The sequence below is a fragment of the Sparus aurata genome, chromosome 3 (assembly GCF_900880675.1).
Source record: "Sparus aurata chromosome 3, fSpaAur1.1, whole genome shotgun sequence".
NCBI lineage: Eukaryota > Metazoa > Chordata > Actinopteri > Spariformes > Sparidae > Sparus > Sparus aurata.
The window spans coordinates 25,323,103-25,346,653 of record NC_044189.1 but is presented as its reverse complement, the minus strand read 5'-3'; positions in this window follow the sequence as shown (position 1 = coordinate 25,346,653).

Genomic DNA, 23,551 nt, shown 5'->3' with positions numbered 1-23,551 from the left:
CATGAAATCCACACAGAACATGGTGTATGATTCCAGCACATTATCGACAGCTGAAGGCCGTTTACTGTGAATTAGTGATAGTGGAGACATTAAGGCATTTAGCCTCATATGGTTTAAATACTGATGAAATAAAGACAAGGATGTGTCCTTGGCTTAAGATGTTGTAATTCAGCTGGTTTTCAAGTTCAATTTTTTCCATCTGGGATGTCTTTAGAAACAAACCCAAAGGTGGATTCCATGACTATCAGCGGAATGTGTATTGATCCCAGACTTTTTTTGAAACAGACAGGAATGTATCTCATCTCACTGATACATTTGTTTTGTTTATAAAAGCCTTATTTAAAGCAGCTTCAAACTTTCATTATTTTGTGTTGATTCTGGCGGCCCCTGTGGACAAAAGCAGTATGAGCACCACCATCTCCTGTAAAGGAGATCGTGATCCGGCTAGTGTTTGCATTAGTTTAAGATGCTGGTGAAAGAAAGACGTAGCAAACTATTTTTTCTTCTGCTGAGGAGGTTATGTTTTCACTCATGTCTGTCTGTTGGTTTGTCAGCAGGATTACACAAAAACTACTGAAGGGATTTCCACGAAATTTGGATGGAGGATAGGTCAGCATCAGCTTTTGTTGTTGATATGAATAAAAGGGGTGGATCTTCCAATTTTCTCTCACCTTCTTTAAGATAACGAGGTTGGACTATTTCAGACATTCTCGCCATTATTTTTCAGGGAATACTGTAAAACAAAGTTGCATATCTCTCTGACGCAGATCCTGTATTTGGTGAGCTAAAAGGTAGGGGAGGAGATTTGTGAGAGAGATAATTGTTGAGTCTCATTCCAAGGTCATCAAATCCAGACTATCCAGTGTTATAACAATGCACTATCTACATTTAGCAGGTGCTTACAGTAATTCATACACTGATGTGCTGCCATGCAAGGGGCTGACCAGCACATCAGGAGCAGTTTAAGGTTCAGTATCTTGCCCAAGGACACTTTGACATGCAGACCAGGGAAATCGAACCAGCGACCTTCCAATAACAAGATGCTAGCTGTACCCCTGATCGACAGCTTTACACTGTCTGTCTCCTGAATCACCTTCCCTACCTTTACTCATGTAGTAACAGCCGATCTTCTCGCTGATGGTTTTGTTTGCTTATGTAGGTCACACAGAGGTATCAGTATTAAATTGAGACTGTTTAATAACCTGTGAACTATTGCCTAGCTGTGATGTCACGGGCTGTCAGTTAATCAAACACTGTCATTTTCAAAAGTCTAATGATTCATTTCTGACAATACAGATAAGAGAGAGATGGATCATAATGTCTCACTTGCATTATGATTCAGTGCCATAAACTATATTGAAGAACCTATTTGTATTAATATTCTGCATGAAGTCAACAACTGACAGTCAAATAAAAAAAAGTACAGTTTATAATAGTTAACAACAAAACCACAATATTTTTGGATTAAACTGTTCTGGAGGGATTATAAATAAATTAATGTTATTTTATCTTTTCAAGCAAAATGAGTTTTAACAATTTCAGTTACATAATACAGAACAGAGGTGTTGAACAAGGTGCCTTTAAAATAGCCCTTGATTTCAAAACAAATAAATAAAAAGTGTACATTTCACATCTTTAACAGTCTCAACCAACTTTTTTAATAAACAATCTCAACACATCCTAACAACTGAACAGTCTTTCTTTCTTTATCATTTCTCACTCCCCCACTTTCTCTTGTTTGGTGGGAGAATTGTGCACTAATGTTTATTGTCTGTGCCCTTACTTCAGTTTTGAGTGGGTATGTTTGCTCGAAAGACTTGTGATTTGTCTCATAGTGGCGCTTCACATTGCCACCTGTAATGACCATGATGTAATCTAGCATCATTTAGCGCCTTTTATTTTTTTTCTTTTCAAAATAGTTGCCAGCACAGTCAGTTTAACTCTGAGACACATATATTAAAAGTACATAAAAATGCTCAAAGTGTTGTTTCACCCCGATTTTAAAGAGGGTATCATTAAGGATTGATTCTCCATAAAGCAACAAGGCATACACAAGGCCGAGAAATCTCAACCTTTAGTCTCATTTATGGTTAAAACTCCAAAAACACAAATTTTCAGCCCAGTATATATTTACAAACCTTTTATACATTACAAATCTGCCAAGCATTTTGATGTTGTGTTTGAAAGTCTGGTTGGACTGTGGGAAATTAAAAGGTAAAAAGCCCATTGCACTTTTTTAAACCGTAATCATGATCTTTGCCTTACCACATCCAAGTGTTTTGGTAGCCTGAACTTATAGCTTATTTGCTATGACCACAATCTGTCCACTGTTCCTTTACCACACTGTAGTTTAACCTCAGATATTGTGGAATAGACGTCATTCTAAAATTGTTGGCTTCGGCCTGTCATTGAGCACACTGCATGGTTTTCGAGAATAATTCAACATCAGGGTTCTTGTGAGGCATCAGGTTGACATTTCCCGTAATTAAACCAATATCATCTTTCAACTGAAACCTTCCCGCCTGTTAAATTCCCACTCTAAACTGTCAATTTCCAAACGAGCTCCTCTGTGTAAAGTTTTGCAAGCTTTGAGCTCAAGCCGAGATAATCCCTGGTGATATTTTCAGGAGTTATTTTCTTAAGAGTTGACAAAGCTCTTCCTCAGCCACAGATGACATTTTACAACTGTTTTGCACAGGCTGAGCAGTACTTGCAATAACAAAGACATTCATGTGTCAGTGGGGTAAATCTTTAAAGATATAATATGAAACATATCTGCATGGAGATGTACTGTAATACATTTTTGTTGTGGACCTATTATACATTTTTTCCAATAATGAACAAACCCTGAAAAATCCCATTTCTATTCAAAGTGATGGTGCACTTCATTTAGTTTCTCAGAGTGAGGAAGAAAATCAGTGAACGTGCAAACATGAATAAAACTTTAAAGCAACACTATGTAGAAATTCATATTTTGTGTGATTTCAGGCCTCCCAATAGTTTCTGAGTGCAGCACAACATCCCAGGTCTGCGACAATCTGTTAGATGTGATTGAGCGTTTTGTTTTAACTACAAACAAGACTTGGCATCTCTGACAGTGTTACTTGAAAACGTATTGCCCAAGCTTGCACAAAACTCTGAATAGTAAAGCCAAGCTAATGTGACCTGAGCCGGAAACAGTAACACCTGTCCACAACATGCTAACAGCTATACCTCTGTCAAAATGGGCTGACTTAGCTTCTGATCATTACGTAGTGAGTCATTCACCTTAGCAAGCCAGCTAAGTCTGCTTACTTTTCAACAGCAACAAGTCCAGCTTGGTGTCTGTCGTACAGCCTGTTATTTAGTGAGGCTGTGGTCAGCGACTGCAAGCCAGTCGAGGAGTTCCTTTTTACAAATGCATCACACGCTCTTCTATCCGATCTTTAAGATATTTACCGTAAGGTATTATGAGGATTTTCAGTAGCCCCAAACATAGCGATGTAAGCACCAACAGGAAACTCTGGAGGTCAAAGAGAATTGCAGCCAGAGGGTATCAGAGGGAAACGCAGAACACATTACTCCATAAGATATGATCCAGTTTCACCAGAATCAGTGATAGTCAGCGCTGTGTGTGATTTGCTGCTGTACAGCCCACCCCCTCACTGAAGGACCATCGCGTAGAGGCAAGCGATAGCGGAGCGGGGCGCGACATCGTAATGAATTTAAAGCCAGTCATGTGAATAGATTTTCAGTGGCAATGGTGTTTGTTTGCCAATGAAGACGGCAGCTCCCATGGTTCATTTAGCCTTCACAATGTCAGCAAACTATTTATTTTGTTTTACTTGTGCTGTTTAAGAGATCCCGAGCTGCAGAAATGACGGACTGTTTTTTTAAAGATAAAGAAAGGTGGCTTAAGATAAAAAATCTTTAAAGAAAGGTTAGCTTCCAAAGCATTATGTGCAAAAACTGATCACTGTACAATATGCGCGGGGAGTCGGGCACTGATGTTACATAAGTGAGCTGTCAGCAGTTAGCAATAGGAATGATGTGAGAGTGAGCAAAGGTGAACTCATAGAGGGTAAGACATTACACCAGATCAATAGTAAAGATCCCTACAGTCTATATTAAACTGCCCTGCCCACCACCACCATCAGCTCATAACGACTGACAGCCTTAATAACTGTCCTAATAACAGGAGAACAGATTAATAAAGCATACCGTAAATGATTACCTCCATCATTAATCCATCCCGTGGCTATTTAAAGCTGCATGTATTAACTATTTGGACAGGGGGTTTCATGTGTTAATGGCCAGATTGAACACACTGAGCGGTGGAAGTGCATTAGAGGAACATATGATTTGATTAATGCCATTCACAGGAATAGAAACAAATTACGCAGGCAGAACAACGCCGCTCACCTGGAAATAAAGAAAAAAAAAAGGACACAGAGCGTGTTGAGCGGAGAAATGAAATATTTGCACTCGAACCAGTGTAATCCCCTCGCAGCGGATTTGAGATGAAGCCTGGCCTCTCATTAGCTGTATTTGGACCAGATTGCACCGGGGTCCACACGGATTCATTTGGGAAATCCATCTATATATTGCGTACAGCCTCTTTATGGCTGTGCTCGAGGCTCAGCCTGTTAGAATGTGGATGATGACAGAGCTGATTCAGACTTGATAAATAATAGAGTGTTACTGGAGGTATCACCTGATGAATATTGCATTCCCATTCCTGTTGCCTGCCTGCCCGCCTGTCTGCATGTCTGTCTGTCTGTCCGTCTAAGAGACTACCTGGCCTAATGCCAGCTTTTTGTGGTATCCAGTGGAAATATCCAGTTCAGCTACATGTCGACAGCTGGCAGGGTTGGAGGCACTCTGCATTCGAAAAAACACCCACAGTGTGTCAGGCAGCAAATGCGAGACAATTACTTCTCGTCTGCGGCACTGAAACTTGTTCCAAAAAAAATGTAACGTCCCGCCCATCTGACACGCACCGCGGGCGGATTTTGTGCCAGCTGGAGTGCAGAGAGTTGAAAAAGGGGGGGGGGGACAGTTTCGAAGACAGAGAATAAATTATCACCTTCAACAGATTATTACCGGGGAAGGTGTTTGGGAGTGTGGATCTGTGTTCTGAGGAGCATGTGTGGGCTTGCACCTTTATGTTTCTATCTGACTCACAATCAGGCTGGCTTTACAAGCATTTTTTTATCTTCTTATTTTGTCGGTTCATCAGCGATATTGTAGGAGTTGTTAATGTACACAGGAAAAAAGTTTATGCACATAACACCTGCTGATAGTTACTTCAGCCGAGGGAGGGTGTAAAATGAGAAAAAAACTAAATTCCCAACAGAAATTGACCTAAATGAAGAGCCCGAATAAAACAGCATACACTCCTCATATCACTAAAATACCATTTCAAAGTGGGTTTATTGATTTTTGATGGTTTCAAAATGGGAAATTCTTTGTGTGTTTGCTTCACATCATGTTGAGTGTAGCGTGTCACCATCTGTCAAAGGCATTTTCGGGATAACAGCATGTTCTTGGCAACACGCAGTGACAAGATATATCATAAATTGATGCATCTTCTTATGTTGCCAAAGCAATCGTGGATATCAGTAAAAGTCAATACTAATGGACCCCAGAAAAAGCAATTTACTTCGTTCTCCTGCTGATATTTACTTTAACGGAAAATGAGCCAGTGTAGACAAATTGAGGAATCCAACAAATATTTTGACAAATGTGTGTTTGTGCAGTACTCAGAAGTGGTAGAGTATGAAGCACCGACCGTCCCAAACTATTTGATTTAATTTGATTTTTGACTATTTTCAAGCGGGTTATTTTTCAGCTCGATGCTGAATGTCTAACGTCACCATCCGTCAAATGCTTTGCAGGGATAAGAGGCTGTTTTGGGGAACAACAAAGATATACGATAAGAGGATATATCGTCTTATTTTGAAAACATGGTTATCAGTAAGAGTCAACGTAAAACATGCACAAACAAGAGCAAGTCCTCTCATGCATGTTACACCTGCAGATTCAATAAAAAACCAAGTCAGTGCCAACAAGACACAGAGTCTACATCCAGTACTCACAGAGGTGCTTAAAGCTAAATGCCAATATCAGCATACTAATGTCCTCCAAAGACAATGATTACATGCTGATATTTAGCAGCTTAGTGTTCTGCCTTTTAGTTTAACATGTTAGACAAATTGAATAAGGATTCATTGTCAGGGAACCATTAGTGTCCCGAACCCAATCGCCAGAAAAATGTTAGGAATGTTCAGTTCTGGATATTTAAAACTTGACATATATTTGCTTTGCAGCCGAGCACTTCCTTGGTTTTAATTTTTTTTAATTTTGTGGTGTGACAACGCTGTGCTAATGCTCTGCTTGGATTCATGCACAAAGTCCAGTTGGTCAGGATTAGGAAAAAATCACGTTTTGGCTCAAAACACCCGCTCAAACAAACACGGAAGGCGATGTCCCAAGGTCTTCTTAAAAAGCACCTGGTTCTTGTCGCAACAAACAGGGTCAGAAATTGTCTGGAGTTCTTCTTAAAAATATCGAGTGGCGTCAAGCTTACAAGTCATAAAACGCTGTGTTCATTTGGCATCAAAAAAAATAAAAAATTCCTGTGGTTAGACAGGTACAATAGTTGAATTGCAGTCTTGAACTGTGGATCAGTTGCTTGCCAGCCATTGTCACCTAGCTCACTCTGGCCTCCACCTCCTGATAGCTCATTAACACGTAATATCAACATGATATGAAATGTATTGCAGACATGTATGTAAGGTACATAAAACACACTTCATCCTGGTGACTGGGCTAGGCATGCCATCCAGATGTTGTTGATCCATTTCAGAGAGGCCTGGCCTGGCCTGGATCTCTTGATGAGTGATGAGCTCTATTTTTGCTTTTACAATTTGGCATTAGAAGCAGCAAAGACTTAATAAAGTTTCTCGCTCCCTCTGACTAGTTATTTTTTTTACAACAGATGTATTGCCTACAAAACTGGAGATCTGATCATTAACAAGTTTTACCATCGAACTAAAACGCTGTGTGTTGTTTAAGCTTTTTTCATTAAAAACCTTAAAAGCCTCAGTGTAATTCAAACACTGCTAGATAGCTTTTAGTTGCAGGCATTGTACAGCAGTGTGATTTTGAAAAAGCATTATTCTGGTCAGCGTTCATCTTTGTTTTATAGACGGACGTCGAGCCAGTTTTTTATCATGACAGCACAAGGGCGAATGTTTATTACCGGGCGTAGGAATCATGGGACACCGCAACATGTGTGCAACCTAGAATTTCATAGAACATTACCCTGGTGAGCAGCATTGCAACTTAAGTGGTAATTACATCTCCACCGAGTTTGACATGTGTGGCCGTAATGGTGAGTGGAGAGAGGACAAAGAAATGCATTTTCTCCCCTTCAGCCGACTGCAATTTACAGAGCGCCTCTCAGAGTGTTGTCGCTTCGGATTCAATGTTTTTCTGCTTTTCTACGGCGGACTGTATTTTCAATGAACTTTCAAGTGACTGAAATATCCAAAGTCTGATATCAGTGCAGTGGTGTCCGTGGAGAACAGCCACAAATACCGTTAACTGTCGTGTAAAGCCCATCTCTGGATTTGACTGATTGTCTCTGTTTATGTTAACACAATTTTCAAAAGTCCTTCTTACTCATCTTCACTTCAAATACCAACTTCTGCATGAATTTCACTTTGTTTTCTTTTTGCCGTTTCTAAAAATGAAAAAAAAAAAGACCACAGCATACTTCATTTCAAATGGAGTAGTTCTTGAAGTCAACTTTAATCATATAGAATATTGTGATTCTCTGACAAATCCAGCTGCTTTGTGTATTACCTAATTCGACACAGATGTTTTCACTAAGATCAATCCTAAAGTGCTGTACTTTAAGAAATAAAGTTGTGATATACAAATGTTCATGACAATGTTGTTGTGTTCGGAGCCTCTCTCTCCCACCGCTCTCCCTCTATGTTTTTATAATGTGCGTGCCAATCAAATCTCTGCGCATGTGTGTGTATGTGTCTTTGATTGTGCCAGCATGTGTCACCACTGCACCAGCCGGTGTGTGTGTCTCCCTATGCGTGTGTGTTTGTGTGTGTGTGTGTGTGTGAATGGGAGTTGTTTTTCTGAAAAAGGTATAGGCAGAGAAAGGGAAAAGTGAAGGAACCTAATCAGCCAATCAGGAAGCAGATTAGCAGGCTGGGTAGGCTGCGGGGGGTGAGGTAGAGCTGTTACTACAGAGGAGAGACGTGCTTTTTTTTTTTCGGCTAGCAACACAGCGACCAATCACAATCCATAAACAGACCAAAACAACTTTATACACCAATGATCATGGGGGTGTGTGTGTGTGTGTTTTTGTGTGTGCGTGTGTGTGTGTGGAAAGAGGGTGAAAAATAAGACCAGGCAAAAAACTGCCAGCTCCAGGGATTTCTGGCAGCTGCCCAAAGTGTGTGTTTTTGTGCTGGTGTGTGTGTGTGTGTCCAAGTCACTCTCTAAAGGAGATGGGCAGAGAGCGCACAGACTTCTCTTTTAATTTGACATGGTTCACCGTTTTGGCATGCGCCCTGCCCCTGCTAGTGTGTGTGGGTGTAAGAAAGGGTGTGTGTGTGTGTGTGTGTGTGCGTGTGTTTGCGCCTGGGTATGTGGATATGTGCATATGGACTTTGGCTGTGTGTGCATCTTTGTGTGTGTGTGTGTGTGTGTGTGTGTGTGTGTACCTTTGTGTGTGTGTGTTTGGGTGAGTGACAGCTCTGACCTTTTCAATATGCCTGTTAAACCTGAGCTCTTGTCCCAGTGCAGACGTGCTTGTGTCAACTCCAGCACTCCTACATGAAGGTCAAACTCTCTCCTGTTGGAGTATTGGCGGGCACACGCATGCACACACACTTACATACATAGTGTTTCCTGTCATGTTGTTCCCTTCTCCTATAAATAATGTGCTCTCTGCCCCCACTTGCATGTCCAGGCAATTACCACATCATACTGATGCATCTACTCTGCTCCCCACCAGGCAATAATTGTAGATTTAGTCATTCTCGCTCCTCTCATTTCTTCCGCCACCCGTCTTCTCCCTCCTGGTGGCTGCAGTTCTCTTGTCTTGTTAGTGTGGTCACCATCATGGCTGCTGAAACCCTGGCAGTGTGTAGTTTTGATTGGTGGGATTACTGCGCTCATTAGAGAAGTAAATGTGTGTTGTCTGACGGATAAAGTTATCAGTCCTGTGAGTCAATGTGGCTGACGAGACTAAATGAGATTTAGATGAATAATGCAATGATGTTGCAGCTATTAAAGAGCCGCTGGTGAAATTATAATCGTTATTAGGGAGATTTGAACAATAATTAAATTAAAGCAGTATTTAAAAGGGCTTTAAGACATTAGTCTATATTTTTCTTATTGCCAATGAAAAAACAAGTACTTTAAATGAACCCAGAGCCTGATATGTCTTCTTCCTCTGTCCACAGAGCTTCATTGTTGTCCCCAAAACTATTAGAAACACATCAGTCATCCGCAATAATGCACTTTTTTTCTTTCTTACCATAAACACACACATTATAGTTTATTTTCATTCAATCCCAGTAAACCCCTCCTGATCATGTTGAAGTCCCCATGAAGCCTAAATATTCCAGTGTGTATGTTTTCCCTCATATAGCTAACTCCATATCCCACGTTTACACCAGTGTCAGGTCCAGCAGTGGCAAAAAAAGGTGTTGTAATTATTTCTAATGCTAGTTTTTAGCTTCCTGGAAACACGTTAAAGATGTTGATGACTCATGACTCATCCTGCACATGTGGGGCCTATTTGTCCTATAATCAATTTCTTCACTTTATGATGCTGCTATGGATGTATTAAAAGAGGAACACTGCCAGAGGCTTGTGCTGCTCTGACCGAACCTCAAAGCTGTACAAATACACAACTTCTGGCGATCTGGGTGAAACTCTGTCTTTTTTTTTTGAGAGAATATTTGCTGGTTTTCCCTCTGCTTCCCTGTGCTGCCCTGCCATGAGTGGCTCGAGACAGATAGCTTTACTTGATGCTAAATTGACTGCCAACAGAAATACTGATTAACAACAGCTTCTACGTGAACGCCTCCTGACCAGGGCCATACATGGACTCCGGGAACATTGGCGGAGGCCAGTTACAGTAACAAATTGATTTATGGACTTTCCTAGTCGACAGATACCGATAGCTTTGTTGCTAGATTAAGTGCTAACTCCTGCTTAATGCATCTGCTGCTGTTAGCTTGGTGAGCTGTCCTTGCCGACTCAGCCCTGGGGTGCCAGGTTCCAAACCCAGCAAGAAAACCACCTCAGCGCTGTAATCCCTTCATCAATTCGGCCTCTGTCTAGAGAACCGATTGTGTATTAGTCTGCAGATGAAAATAGTCCCAAATAAACACAATATTTATTCCTGATTGACTAAAAACTACAGTGCCCAGGTGTCGGAAGAAACAAATTGAATGATGGAAGTATGTATTTGACCTGTTTCAAAAAGAATGGTTTTGCCATTTTTTTGGAAACCCGCGTAGCTGCTCTCATGCTTGGATGGTAAATGCAATTGATCACCAGCAGGTTAGCTGGGGGAAACAAAAGTGACACAAAAAAATCGTCCAAAGCTAATTTTATACTTATTGTATGCTGTGTTTTATCCGCAGAAACATGCGCAATACAATGGAGTATTATGAGTGGCATACGGCGGGCAACTTTTGTTCATCGGCCTTAGTAACTTTCCAGAGTCTCCAGCAGTTGCCAGGCAACCTCACTGTTGCTGCAGGTTTAGGATGCCACAAAGACGGTAGGAAGGTCAGCGAGTACAGAAAAACTGACTAAATCGCGTATGATCTTGAACTTTCCATAACATTATTTTAGTATAAGAAAAATATGAAATATAACAGCAACTGTTCAAAATATTTTTTTGTACAAAAAGGAAGTAAAATTCAAAGCATGGCACTGAGGAACCTGAGTAAAACATGTGCAAGGTGAAAACTTTACAAAACGTCTTCACAAAATGATGAAAAATCAAACAGCTTGAGTGCTGCTCTCTGAAGCAGCTCCATTGACAAGACAGATGGATAAATAATAAAAAAGTGCTTTAGTGTGCATTTATGTGCGTTTGCATCCTTTTGAATGTGTGTGTGAGTGTGAGTGTGTGTTAGTGTGTGTGTGTGTGTGTGTGTGTGTAGCCATTATAACACAATGCAAACAACTTTCCTAATCCCACAAAGGGCAATTTGTTTTGACCAGCTCGTTGTACACAAAAATTGAACATGTTTATATGCATGTGCTTACATGTACATTTGCTACATCCATTTTTGCCTATAGCTTTGTATGCCTGTGCAGCTTTGTATTGGTGCGTGCATGTGTGTGTGTGTGTGTGTGTGTGAACATCTCCCCTATGCGATCATCACACAGGGGAGATGCTTACAGTCCATTTGTCTGCAAGCACACTGACCATTAGCTGGCCACCATACATAATGTATAGCAGTGACCTTTCTGCACAGCGCACCCTTAGGCCTATAAGCCATTGTTTGGTGTTGTATTGATTTTCACCCCCCTCATAGATGGAGACGGTGATTTGAGGGGAGAGAGACTGAGTGCCGCTGTGTCTGCTGAAAGGAGAGGGGAGAGCAAAAGCAATGGAGTGTAAAGAATTGAAAAGGCCCTGCGTGGAGAGGGACACAGACAGGCACATACCTGTAACCCTCTTTTCAGCAGGGTGACTGCTCGGAGGCCGCCCCCTCCATGAAAGACAGGGTCACATTCAATAGTGTTGAATGTTGTGGACCATACAAGTGCCAACTACACACAGCCCATTAGATAGAGTGGTGAGCGCAAGGCTGCATGGTAAACAATTTAAGTAGAGTCGAAAGATTTTTCAGCATGCATCAAGTGTGACTTGGTGGAAAAAAGGCTCAAGATGGGCTAAAAGGTGGAGGGCATCCGGGCTTCCATCTGTGCTCCTTCCCTATAATCTTACCATATGTTCTTTATATTGCTCCTGCTCCAGCTGACAACTAAAGTGGAGATACATCGAGGAGGAAAATGGGCTGAGAAAAGTGTTTCGGTGTTCTACAGTGATGGATCTTTCGGCTGCCTGGCAGATGAAGTAGGGGGGAATGAGGCTGATACGAATGCAGCATCACTTTGCTGTCACCCAGAAGGTCGGTCCCTGATCTGTAGGAGGACTGGAACAGCGATCAGGCCTGTTGCACTCACACTCGCCTACAACGCTAAAAATACCACGCTGATTTGTCAGTTAACAGAGACAGAGGGAGACAATATGACAACCTTACATCATCAACAGTTACGTCATGCTCTGCCTTCACAGGGTGATACCGTGATACTTTTAACATTATATAATAGCAGCCTGTGGCAATGCATAATCTCAGAGGAAGATGAAATACATTTACTCCTCTGGTGTAATACAGCTATTTGACGTAGCCATGCTCATAAAAAAAACTTGCTTCAGTGAGTTACAATCAAGTTATTTACTCGATAAGATTTTAAAACTCATCAGTGACAGACACCAAACATGGTTAAACTTTAGTTTTCATAAAGTATTCACACCTTAGTATTCACACCTTTACGGCAGATGACCTGTGGTGCACGCCTGCACATATATACATGCACCGCCACAGTCATCCTTCAGTTCTTCACATCGCTAAGAACACCTCTACCGAGTCAGGCTTACTAGCTGCTGCCTGCTTAACTGCCCCCGTTGGTGTTAGCCACCGGCTACCCGCGGAGTGCTAATTTCGTCTTTTTTCTCTTTCTCTTTCTTTTTTTTGTGTCTCCATAAGAGCTCGCAGCCTAAGCAAGCAAAGGGAAAGTCTTCTGTTCACTCCTGTCCTCAGGGGTGCAGCTTCTCCCTGCACAAGAAGGACTTCCCCAAAGCGTGTCCCGTCTGCTTGGGGATTGTCCACGCCAGGAGTGCATTGACTGAGCCCGAGTCCTGTGAGTCCTGTCTCCAGCTCCGGAGACCAACCCTGGAAAGATGGGTCAACTTCGTGGAGAGAGTCCTGGGAAAGACAACCATTGCACGGCACGACCCGGCTTCGTCCGAGTACGCCGGCAAGGAGCTGTTGGTCGAGGACCCCGTTGGAAGCCTGGGTTAGCACGGCCCGTGCACTGAGCTCTGTCACCGTGCTTCAGACATATCAAGCTATGTGTCCTGCGGAACTTGGGTCACGTATGCCTCCTGACAGTCCACTGTCCCCTCTCCTTAACGAGGTTAGAATCGCTACGGATTACATCTTCCGAGTGTCCCGCTGTGCAGCACTCTCCCTGGGAAGAGGGATGGCTTCCATGGTGGTGGCGCAGAGACACCTGTGGCTGACTCTCTCCGACGTTCCAGACAGGGACAGAGCTGTCTATCTGGATGAGCCAGTGTCGACTGTTTGTTTGGACAGTCGCTCAACGCCATTCAGGCTAAGTTTGAGCTGAGGAAGAAACAAACCAAGGCTCTGAGAAGCATCATCCCCAGACGTGATGCTAATCCCTAGAGGTCTGCGACACCAGCGAGGTCGAGACCCGGTGAAGCAGCAAGCACCCAATCAGAAACCACACCCCTGGGCTTGGAGCAACGGTCCGCCACCGGGCCTCCAGAGGGGCTCAGCACCCAGGGGGAAGAAGCAGCAGTCATCCTAGCTTCAGGATCAGCTCGAGAGGGGCTTCAGCAGCAGGGAGACACTGCTGCCCCTCGATTGTTGCCGCCAAAAAGACCGCGTTTATGTTTTGTTCAGGGGTCAAGTCCCGAGAGGCGCTGCACTCCCCTTACACATTCTCCCAAGCTTTTTGCCTCCAGAGCAAATACCCACTGCCCCTCTGGTGATTGGAGGTGATTCACCCATGCCCAGAGCTGTAGCGACTACATGCCTACCTGTTGAGAGGTCCAACTTGATAGCTCAGGGTCTGCCCTCAAATGTGGTGGCAAAGATCCAGAGGGTGAGGGCATCATCTACTAGTGGCCTATATGCCTACAAATGGCGGGCGTTTGAGCAGTGGTGTCAGGACCGAAATGTACTCCCATTTCAGTGCGTGATTACTCAGAAATAAAATTATACAACAAAATGCATTTAACACCCGAAGTAACTTACCAAGGTAACATACTTTAAGGCCACCCTCATTTGCAGTCTCCAGCAGTTGTCCACTCGCCGTCCACGCAGCTGCAGTTCAGCCACTTTATCAGCCAACTTCAATACAGTTGTCAATCTCCCTCTTCTTCCATCTCATCATTGGGCCTTTTCCTTTTTTCTTTGCAAAGTAGCTCTCCGAAGATGTTTGTTTTACACTAATCTCAGCTAGCGTGAGGGCTTATTTTTTAGGGTATACCGTGACTGAAACAGGTACGTGTCGAGCGTGCCAAGAGGAACAGACGGATTTTGTTAAAAGAGAATCCGTTTTTCAAAATGAAACAACTTCCGGGTATGATTGTCATTATAACAGAAATAAAATAACGCATTCATTCTTTCTCTGTGGCCTGGTATCAAACGACCAACATACCGGTACCGGTCCGCGGCCCGGTGGTTGGGGACCACTGCACTAGTGTTGGAGGTTTGACTCCGGTTCGGTGGCTGCTCTGCGGGGTGTGTATATATGTCCCATACTATATGTGTTGTACCAAGTGAATCGACTGAAAGGGAACGAAATGTTATGAATATAACTTCTGTTCCCTGAAGGAGAGGCATGAGGTATAACACTACGTTGCCCTGCTGCACAGCTGGGCTCGGTGAAGAGCTGCTATCGAACTGAAGGATGACTGTGGCGGTGCACGTATATATGTGCAGGCGGGGCTGCACATATGTCACCACAGGTCATCTGCTGTGACGGCGTGAATAGAGGTGTCTTCCATACTATATGTGTTATACCTCGTTCCTCTCCTACAGGGAACAGAAGTTACATTCATAACATTTTGTTTCTACAGACCACTGATATCTTCACATGTTGTATGTGTCAAGAATCAGTAATACTAAATCGATCCCCAGGGGGAAAAAATTGACATTTTGACAATACATGTCACGTCACATTCACACCACATGTTAACGACCTGACTTTTATATCAGGAAGTGGCAGGGATGGTGGTGGAGGCACAGCCAGCCAAGCCAGTGACAGCAGTTCAAGACTACGTTTCAACCATTACAAGCATGAAACCAATGGATATTTTTCAGGAGACCTTGGGATCAATTTCCAGCAGTGCAATTGGCATCAACAAACAAGTATTTTAAACGTGACCTCTGGACACCTACAACCATGTTAGTAGTAACCAAAACTGGTATTTTAGGCCAAAACAAGATCTTTTCATATCCACAACAGAGTGTTTTTTGTGTCTTAACCTAACAAGAACATAAGTTTAAACACAACCAACTGTGATCAAACACCGATTTTGATCACACTCCCTTCACACTTGTAGTTTCTGGGAGATTGCGCACACTATGGACCCCTTTTTATAATGATATCTCAGTAACATCTGAATGCATTTTCATGAAGTTATACACCTATCAACCACAACTTTAAAACCACTTTCTTAACACTGCGCAGGTTCCCCCAACTATGACCTCTCAAGGAATGGTCAAGACCTCAGGGTTTGTCCTGTGGACTGAAACTGAAAATCCGCTGTGTAAACCTCTATATGTACGTATGTTCCTCCTGTAATGCCCCACCAAATGACCATTTAGATCATATCAGCCAAACTGCAAAAAAAGTTTTATTGTGTGATGGTTGTGATTCATGAATACACTTGTAGTAAGTGTAATGGCTAGCAAATTTGATTTAGAGAGAGAAATGTGATGCTGTAACACCAACACTAATGCATTGCTGATCACTCGGTTAACAGAGGGAGAAAAAGAAAGGGGCGGAGGGAGAATGGAGCATGCTTCGGGTAGAAAATAAGTGGCATCCCGCAGAGCTTTCTAATTCCTCCAGGAGATTGACACCTGAATGTGCTTTCAAGCGGCAAACCGCTGGGTGGCAACACCCCGCCACCTCCCACCCCCGACACCAGCTTTTTTTCCCTTTATACTCTCCATCCATTTCTCCCCCGTAGACTCTTGCTCTTCTCGTCATCTAAGAAAGCATAAAAAGATCCATCTTAGTCTAATATTGAGTTTTAAAGTGTTTATTCTGTAAACAGCACTTTCACACTCATCCTTGTGCATCACAAGAAGATTGCGAGTGTAATAAAAGCACGGAGAAGCTCGCAGACGGCTTCAGAAAATTACATTTGAGTTAACGGTATGTCGTTAATTATTCAGTGTTCCCTATAAAGAATTCAAGACTCTAATTTTTTTAGCACATTATGTTTATTAGATTATTATGGAATTATGGTAATTATCAGGCGAATCACCATGTGGTTATAATGTGCTTCTGAAATGTCATTATTTTGAAAAGAGCAGCAGACAGATTCTGATATTGATATCTAACGTTATGAAGCATTGATTTGCATTAGAACTGAGTTGAACAAAACTACCACGTTGTCCGGTTCTTTACTTTTTTAGAGAAGATGAGCACTTTCCTGCCACACACCTTCTACCAGTCATCTCGTCTTTCATTATTCTCCTTCCCTCTTAATATTTTTGATTACTTCTGTTGTGTCCCTTCTGCCTTTTTCCCTGGTGCGTTCTCATTCATCTTGCGTCGCCATTGAAGGTGGATAAGGATGGAGGGAAGGATGGAGGGAGGGATGGAGGGAGGGAGGAAAGGGGGTTTCTGGGCACAGAAGAGCCTCACAGTGGGCCTCCGTTCCATTTATTAACATCAGGATTTCACAGCACGACGCCTTAAAAGCCAACTCAGAAGCCTCTCCACTGCCCCTGTGAACAAAAGCAGAAAGAAGCCAACCCGAATGCAAAACCGTACCTTTCCTTTTAACACTGAGTTCACCTTTTCACCAATAGGTACTTTTCGGCCCATGACTACATGAGGTTACTTTCCTTTCAAAGGAGATGGCAGATAAAAATAAATTAGAGGAACCTTTACCTAGCCTCCCTTGGCGGCCTTGAGGCTCAGCTATTTGAGCAAAAAAGGACTTTTTTAGTAAACATTTATTATTGTATTCACTACTTTTCCTTTCTCTTCTTTTTTTTGTCTCTATCTCTGCTCTGGCTTTCATGGTGTTCTATTGCATTTCGCCATGGCAAGCTGAATCAAGGCTACAGCACTAAACACCTCTGTATGACATCTATTCAGCTGCCTCTGAGAAGCAGTTTACCCGCGATATTCTTCAGCGCTGTTAAGGGTTGGCAGATAAAAACAGCCAAGGGTTTCCATTGACCTTCCTTGATACATACAGAACCATTGTGTGTGTGTGTGTGTGTGTGTGTGTGTGTGTGTGTGTGTGTGTTTGTGTGTGCATGCATGTTGTCATTATTGGGTCCCCTCCACATTTAGCCCTCCATATGGCTTATGTAGATAGCTTTCTTTGGGTCATGTCTTGGCTCGGCTTTAATTAGTGGATTTGCTGCTAATAGATGGAGCTAATTAACAGGGATTGGGGCTCCTGCATGTTTGCACGTGTGTGTGTGCACCGGCGTGTTTGTGTGCGCGCACGCTCGCATGTGTGCAAGCAGACATCTTTCTGTCTACCCAACGATGGAGACAACGGATGCTGTCACCTTGGTAACCATGTAAAATGGATTCCAGGGGTGGAATCAGCGCGTGCCAATTAGACATAGACATGCTATGGAGATGGCAGGGTGCGCACAGATACACACTCTGTCTGTCTGTCTCTCTCTCCCTTGCACACACCCACACACACACACACACACACACACACCCAAATACATGTGTAGGCAGTCAGACAGCGTCTTGCCCCAGGCTGTGTGGATATGACCATCATAATCACATCATCCCCCCCTGATAACAATAACTCTGCTCAGGGATGCAAATAATCTGTGTGTCCACATATCTTATTATCGCAATCAATAATAACGAAGTACCCCAATACACACACATGCAAAAATAACACCCCTGTCACCCTAATGAGAAAGTATAGCCTATTACCATGCTTTTGTGTGTTGTTGTGTGTGTGTATTTCAGCAGCTGTGTCCCCCTTCTTTAAAAAGCGAGGGGATCAAAACGGAGCAAAGGGCTCACGGGGCGTAAAAACTAATTTACTTTCAGAAAGAAAAAGTAATTCTGCCGAGTCGGTTTCTCTTTTTTCTTCCTGCCGTCAAGTAGCCCCACTGTTTATCAAAAGCACAGTGATTGAGAAACGGGCCAAATGTGCAGCGAAAGAATGAGCACACGCTTGGTTTTGATTCGGCCCTGCATGCTTTCTCCCAAAAGCAAACTGGTGACCCATGTGCATTCTGGTTGCTCTCAACCCGTCCTGATGAAATGGTCACAATATTACTGCTGACTTTGTGATAACACTGTATTACTTATGTCAAACATACACACATGCACACACGCACGCACACACGCACGCACACACACACACACAGGCCCGCTCAGTGTGCATGTGTTTGTGGACGAGCGGGTGGGGTGGGCTGAGGCACTTGCAAGTGTCGATAAGTGACTGTAACTGTGTTTGTGGGATGTCTGTGTGTGTGTGTGCGTGTGTGTGTGTGTGTGTGTGTGTGTGTGTGTGTGCCGATAAGTGTTGATAAGTGAGTGTGTGTGTGTTGGATGATTGCTGATTTGTGGCAGGGTGTCTATTGTTAATGAAATCCTTTGTGCCACTCTGATTGGCTCATCAATCAAACAGCAGTTCGCATATTACCCATAACCCCTTTCTGCACTCTCCAGGTGGCGGATTACAATGTGACACAAGCACATGTGCGTGCACACACACACACACACACACACACACACACACACACACAGAGAGAAACAGACGCACATGTAGACGTGAAGTAAGGACCAAGTCTACAAACACACCTATACAGGTACACGCTCACAAAACATTACGAACATACATATACACTGTAAGCAAACACATAAGTACCTATAAACACACATTGAGACTCAATAACAATACCTGTAGTACAAAAAGTATATTCAATCTTAACATACTTAACTATTCTTGTAGCCAGACGAATAATCAGTATGTTAAGGAGCTTGAGTTACCTTAAAGTTAGCCATTTTTAAACAAATAATTTAGTAATAACTATATTTTAGTTGTATTAAAGAAAAGCACAATTTTAGGTGTATTTGGAGTTTTTCTACTTTTTTCTAAAGTCTGTATTACTAACTGGACTAATTCCACATACTGAACTTTATTGTTCAGTATATTCACATTTTCGATAGAACATTACAAATATACTAACAAAAACATATACTTTCTGTAACTCACATCATGCTTCACAGAAAAGTACTGATAGAGAGAGAACATTTTCAATTTAAATTCACATGGTTCCCGTATTATCTGTATAGTATAACACTATAACACTTAGTATAACACTTATACATGATAAAAACACACGTGATCAAAGTCATAAAAAACACTTTCAAACAAAAATATTCCGTAAGGCAGGTACTCACTTACACACACACACACACACACTCACAGAGAGAGTCTCACATGTGTACACAGGCATGTGCCAAAAGGCAAACTTGCTCATACTGACTCAAACATATAAGTGCACACCCACCCACGCACGCATGCATGCACACGCACACACACACACACACACATACACATCATTGCATTTACACATTCTGTGCATAAACACCCTCCAGCCTCGCTTAAAGCTTTACGTCAGTAGTTTCCCCAATGTCACTGTCATCTCGATATCCATCCCTAGACTAAATGAGACAATGAGACAGTGAATGCATCATCTGCTTGATTCAAAGTGTCTTGGCTAAAGAGGGCAACAGGAGGGGCACGGGGGGAGGGGGATGAGGTGGGGAGAGGGAGGGAAAGGGAGGAGGTAGCTAGACAGGAGAAATTGCTGGGTGGAGGGGGTGGGGCCTTGGGGGACACCTTGCCACGGCTCGCCTCGGGGCTCGGAGCAAAACACACACAGTCGCATATCCACTGAGATTAGTGACAACAGACACACACGAGTGCACATGATCACAGTCACACATATGCACACTCATGCAGAAAAGCCACAGACATAACAAGGTAAACGTGCCAAACAATGGCAGTGAAATCAAATGAAGATACAACACAGGCAGCAGCAGTATAGCGCAGACATGTAGTCACTTACGGATCGGATTGTATGCAAGATTAAAAGCCTGGAGGCAGAAAACAGGCCTATAGGCAAGAAAAATTAGAAACATATTCCCAACAGATGATCTTTAGAGACTGTTAAATCAGTGAGATTTACTCATTACCCGAGCACACTGCACTGTAGGTATAGAGTCGCAGAAAGTGGAAATCCTCAAGTAAAGTACAAGTGCTTCAAGACTGCAAGTATACAGTACTTGAATAAATGTACATAGTTATTTAGCAACGCATGAAGGTGCAGCAGCTGATAGGTCGTCCAGATGATGCTCCATTTTTGTTTTTTTAACTGTTAATTTTTTTCGGCTGTGTTGCTGTATTGCCTTTGGCAGAGATACTGTCATCAGCTTGGAGAAGAGAGCAGGTGCGCAGCGGACTTTGAGACCACCACGGCCTGCAGCGTCCTCCGACCATCCAATTTGACCAACCAGACAACCCCAGGGAGAAAGAGAGTCGGGATAAGAGCCATGCTAATCCAGGTTGATTTAAGGCTGCTCCTGGCATGTCCGGTCGCGGGAAAAGGAAATGGACAAATGAGACTCAGTCTGGCCAAACAGCATGAAATGAGGGACTGCACACATTTCCATCAGAGACAACACAGCAACAACTTGGAACCACAACATTTTGGATCAAGCCGTCAGCGGGATGAGGAGAGGTGGACTCCGTGTTTATAACATTGATGCTTGGTGCTCACACACAGACAGTGTACAGTGTTTTCCAGATATCGAACTTTTGATATGAAGAATCATCCATCAATCCATTATCAGTCACTGCTGATACTTTGCAGGGTCACAGGGGGGCTGGAGCCGACCCCAGCTGACACTGGCCAACGGCAGGGTACACCCTGGAAAAGTCAGCAGTTCATCACAGGGCTGACATGTAGGAACAAAAAAACAATCACGCTTACGTTCAGTACTCAGAGTACCCACAGTGAACCCATGCAGGAATGGGAAGGACATACAAACGCACCACAGTATCATCACCGTCATATAACTGCTGTTTACAATTAGCCTGATGCAGATTCATTAGATACACTACACATTTATTTTAACTTGTATTTCATTAACTGTACATATTTTCTGTGATCTGTGCGTGAAGGAGTTTATGAGCTTCCATTTCATTATGCAACCCTGAGTTGTATAATGATGAATAAATTACCTTGCACCTTGAATATATCACATATTTATAAAGTTACTCCCATCAGATAGCTACAACACTGTGTATGCTGCATCAGTAATCCAAAAATAGGGTATATAACATGAGTTTATAAAGTAGTTAATAAAAAAAAAAACTCTCAAATGGGCCATTTTACATAATAAATGCTTTTTTTTGATACATTAGGTATATCTTGCTGATAAAACCTGAGTTTTAAAAAGCAGGACATGTATTTGTAGTGTACCTTTATATAAATGTTTTAAGTAAATCTTCCCTCCCTCTATATATACAAGGGAATATATCCATACTAACCTACGTGTCCGTGTTCACTGCTCTGAGTATTAGCGGATGATTGAAGGAGAAAGGGAAAGGGAAGGGAAAGGTGTTATATTTTATTTCCTGGTGTTGCATTTGCTGTCACACTGAAGTGAAATTGAAAGTTTTTGTAGGAATTGGGGGACAGAGGGTATTATTCAAACATGCGACAGGGCTTTTTGTTTGAATTTCCAAGTATGTCTACTGATGCGTGATGTAACAACTCCAAAAAGCGTCCGGTCTTCCAAAGAGTAGGGTGAAGTATTGCAGTTTCAAGGTACAAACATGGAAGGAAATTAGATTTTTTTGGCATGAAATGTTCTGTATTCGAATATGAAAGAAGATGACAACTGCAAAATTCATTTTCACTTCATTTTCTCTTTGACCCGTCTACAGCGAGCAGCAGACAGGCGTCTTCCTCCTCCCCCTCCTCCTCCTGTCCTCCCCTCTCGTCCAACCTCTTGTTCCACATCTCCACTTTTTCGTCTCAACAGCCTGTCAGCTCTGGGACACAGTTATGACTCATCTGTCTGTCACATTGAAGATGCCAGACAAACAGACAGCCAGAGAGTCCGTCTTTTTCTCCGGAGAGTGAATCACAATTTGGTGCTGGACGCCTCATCCAAAATCAGGCAATCTGTGCCGTCTGCACCCCTCCTTCCTCGACAGTTGGCAGCTTGTGTGATTACAAATAGTTTGCTGTAAGATCTGATCAATATGATGCTGATTGGCACTTTTTCTAGAACTGATGTTACACTAATTTTGATCAGCTTGCATAAACTCTGTCAGAACTCACGAAGTATATTACTATTCAGCTGAGATTTGTTTTTAATCGTGGTGTAAACACTGTGTCACGAGCCCTCCCACCCTATGTCTACCAAAAACACTGATCATTTTGATATTGTATGGTATTTTCACAACAAGTACGACAAAAATACACAAAGGTACAACACAGATACACTAAAGACGATAGATGCACAAATCTACTGCGAAGAGACTCAAAACTACCACAATGACACACAGAACAACTGCAAAATACACAAACCAAGAACAGAGACACAAAAAGAACTGCACAGAGAAACAAACCCTATCACAAAGACAAACAAAAAAACTGCAAAGGGTACACAAGTTTATCACAAAGACACATAAATCTACTATAGAAAGACACAACTGTCAAAAGGAGAAAACAATGACACAAACCAACTACTACGAGACATTAAACTACTACAGAGACCCAAAACAAGGACAAAGATACACAAAACGACTACAGGAGACTCAAAACTAACTCAAAGATACCATAAAACAACTACAGAGACAAACAAAACAACTACAAAGGTTCACAGGTTTATCACAAAGACACAGAAATCAACTACAGACACATAACTGTCAAGAGGACACATCACATATACACAAAACAACTACTAAGAGACACATAACTGTCAAAAGAAGTCAGAGAAGGAGTATGACGAGACACAGAACAACTGCAAAGATACATAAAACAACTACAGAGACACAAAACAATGACAAAGATGGGCAAACTTGAGACAGAGCAACATAAAGCAGCTATAAGAAAAACACAAAAATACCCCAAAGATACACAAAACAGCTACCAAGACACAAAAAACTACGGGGACACAAAACAACTACAAATGTACATAAAACAACTACAGAGACACAAACAACTACAAATATACATAAAAAAACAACAGAGACATAAAACAACTACAAATATACATGAAACAACCACAAATATACACAAAAAACTACAAAGACACAAAACAACTACAAATATACATAAAACAACTACAAATATAGCCTACACAAAAAACTGCAGAGACACAAAACAACTACAATTATACATAAAACAATTGCAGAGACACAAAACAGCTACATAGACAAAAAAAC